This window comes from Equus caballus, chromosome 22, assembly GCF_041296265.1.
Source record: "Equus caballus isolate H_3958 breed thoroughbred chromosome 22, TB-T2T, whole genome shotgun sequence".
Lineage (NCBI taxonomy): Eukaryota > Metazoa > Chordata > Mammalia > Perissodactyla > Equidae > Equus > Equus caballus.
In genome coordinates this window covers 48,223,209-48,226,414 of record NC_091705.1, presented here as the reverse complement: position 1 = coordinate 48,226,414, position 3,206 = coordinate 48,223,209, and the positions used below count along the sequence as shown (strand labels likewise).

Below are 3,206 nucleotides of genomic sequence, written 5' to 3'. Positions count from 1 at the left end.
TCCATAAATCAGTCCCACTGGTCACTTCAGGCAATGGTCAGGCTTTATTGTGACGTGTCGACTCCTTGGAGAGAATCACAGCCCGGTTTGGCCAGCTTGGGACCTGCTGCCTTCATCTCTGTCTCCTGTGGGGATGCCCTAACTAGTATTTACTTTTGCTTAAAAGAGAGCAATTTCTGTGATGAAATCAACAGTTTCCTCTGCGTGCCACACTTTTATGATATTAAACAGTAAAATAAAAAATTATAAACGTACAATGAAATGCTGACGGGGTGATTAATTTATTTTTATTGTGCTGTTTGAAAGCTGTGGGGATTACTGTTTTGAAGCACACCCAATTATAGTCCTTGACTTCCGCGTGGAGCCGAGGGAATTCGTCCCCAGCTGTTGCTGTGAGCGGCGGTGACACAGCCTCCCACTGCTGCCAGCCCCCCGGTCCGTGTGGCTGTGGTTCCAAGGAGAAGAAAAAGAGGACAAGGGGGGCATAAGAGAGTTTAAGTGCAACCAGGGGGATGGATAGAAGGAAGTGATCTCCCCTGTTCCCTCTTTCTCTCAGCTCACGAGCCTTCCAGGATGGTTGGTCAGTCCTGGCCCCACCCAGCGGCGCTGTCCTTCGGGGTCAGCTGACGCTCTGGCCAGGGCACAGTGCTTGGGTTGGGAGGTGTGTGTCTGTGCCGTTACCCCGCTGCTTCCAGCTGAGCAATCTGGAGCTTCGTGGAAACTTCTTAAGCCTCAGTGTCCACCCCTGTGAAATGGGCATCACGCTGCTTAACCCACTGGTGATGCCTGGAAGACTCAGATGGCGGCCCTGAGAACACGGAGGGTATCTGTGGCCTCTGGGAGCGTGTATGCCCATCGGTGTCAGCCCATACCGCCTCCCCTGCCCTGGGGCTCCCTTTGCCGACCTCCTGACAATGCTAAGTAGTTCTATCGGGAAAAAAAAAGAATAAGGTACAATCTTTCTTTTGCTGTGGCCTAAACGTAGGCTCTCCTCAGCTCAGTAACGTATCAAAGGTGAAAAGCAGAGGCTGAGACCCAGTCGACCAAATGCCAGAGTTCCGGCCCTTAACGCAGGCTTCCATTCCCACACCAAGGTCCCCGAGCCCGGCTGGGCAATGTTGCCCTTCTTCTCACCCTACAAACATATCTGTCTGCTTGTCAGTTCTTCCCTGGCTTCTGATAGGCTAACTAACCCAGAGTGAGAAGAGGGCCCTAATGGCTCTGGGAATCTTCCTCCTGCCCCCAAGTCACCTGGGAAACCCTCACCTGTGTTCTAAATACGATTTCTCATTAGGGGAAGGGGTGGGACAGGACAACACAACCAAACACAGCTAAACAAAATTGAAAAGCAGTCCACGGGGTCGGCCCAGTGGCATAGTGGTTAAGTTCGCACGCTCCACTTCAGTGGCCCAGGGTTCGCAGGTTCGTATCCTGGGGGCAGACCTACACACTACTTGTCAAGCCACACTGTGGCTGCATCCCTCATACAAAATAGAGGAAGATTGGCACAGATGTTAGCTCACTGACAATCTCCCTCAAGCAAAAGAAGAAGATTGGCAACAGATGTTAGCTCAGGGCCAATTTTCCCCACCAAAAACAAAAAAGAAAAGCAGTCCACTTGGCTATGTGTGTGTGTCTAATGCTAATAAAACATCATTGGGTTCAGATTTCACAACAATTTTTCCTGGCTCCTTGTTCTCAGCTTGGGAACCCATCACACAGCTCTCCAGTGCCTCTCACCATGATGCTGTGGAGTGGGGCCCACAGAGGTGCACGCTGGGAGCTTTAGTGGGTGAAAGATGCAAATCTGGGTCCTTGAAGTCATAATCCTGTTTGTGACATCGTCTCCGGTTTCCTTGGTGATGATTATGTTATCAGAGGATTATCATTTTGTGTGAAGAACTGGTCCGGAGACCAGACCAACCTTGAAGAAACAAAAGAGCTTGTTGATAAACAATCGTTCCGAAAAATTAAAACAAAACATAAAAAGTAACATTAGCCGGCGAATGTGTGACACTACAGATTCTTTTATTCCAAATAACATGGTTCCCAGGTTTTAAGTTCAAAGCTTGTGTTAGGGGAAAAAAATAAGCCATCGCAACAAAAGAACAAAAAGGAGAAATTTAATGAGAAACCTGACAGAAGAGCAGAGAAAATACAAAATTTGAAATATAGCAGATAGAGCAGAAAAACATTAAATGGTTTTTAATGAAAGGATTACTGTGAAAAAAACACAACTGGGAGAGGAAAAATATTTTAATTATTTTATTACAAGGAGAAAGCAGATTAGCTGTCACCCACAAACAAAATTAATCCACACATTAGAGCTAATTTTGGGAAGAAAGTTTTCAGTAGAGACAGACTTGAATAGAAGGACCGTGTTTGTAAGTCGGTTTACATGTAAGGTGAATATTCTTCGTGACCTTCGGGTTATCGATTCATACGAATGATCTAACATGATTTAAGCATTAGACATAAAAACCTTTACAAAGTTCTGTAAAGTCAAGAAGTAAGTGTGTTTGTGGATGCCCTGGTGATACACACCATGCAAGACCCCACACAAACATTCTGCTCCATCTTCTGTGGGATCTCGAATTCAGATTTCCCTTTACATAGTGAAGAGATAGCTTGAGTACTGGTTTCCAGGTGGCGTGCAGCTGTGTATTTTGGATTTCACATTGTGCTTTCTTTCTGGATCACACTACGCTCCATTAATGTTCTTCTTGAGGTCTATTCCCTATTTGTAACCATCCAAGCTTAGACCCATCTGTGTCGGTCAGTAGCTGCTCTAATAATGCTGAGTAACAACCTCCCTCAAACCCAGGGGCTACCAACCACAGTGGTTCTCTCTCAGTCATGGGTAAGTGGGTCAGCAGCACAGCTCCTCTGCTGCGTGAGGCTGGACTCATCTCCCAGCTCCTGGCTCCAGGCTCCAGGCTGCAGCTTGGGTTCAGTTCTGCTCCGGAAGCCTCTTTAGCATCCTTGAGCTGGTGGTTACCAGGGGCAACGGTGGAAGCACAACAGGCCATGAGGAACCGCCTCCAAGGCTTGGCTCAGGATGGCACGTCGTCTCTGTTTCTGTTCCTTAAGCCTAAACAAGCACATGTCCAGTGGAGCTGGGCAATATGCTGGCCCCAAGCGAGAGGGGAGGGGATATTTGCTGAACTGTAACCCAGCGTATGGTACCATCGAGCCTGAGGCTGCTC

At 47.7% G+C, this 3,206-nt stretch overlaps 1 long non-coding RNA gene across 2 annotated transcripts; it reads right to left on the bottom strand.

Annotated features, from left to right (window-relative positions):
* Positions 1-262: 262 nt before the first annotated feature.
* On the bottom strand, positions 263-2,972 carry LOC111769921 (uncharacterized). Of its 2 annotated transcripts, none has more exons than XR_011430895.1 (3): positions 2,836-2,972; positions 1,741-1,924; positions 263-445 (listed from the first exon to the last, which is right to left on the bottom strand). It is a non-coding gene; the product is annotated as an uncharacterized lncRNA (long non-coding RNA). The 2 variants fall into 2 exon arrangements; XR_002802748.2 differs by having other exon boundaries at positions 263-745; positions 2,836-2,960.
* Between the last annotated feature and the right edge of the window lie 234 nt (positions 2,973-3,206).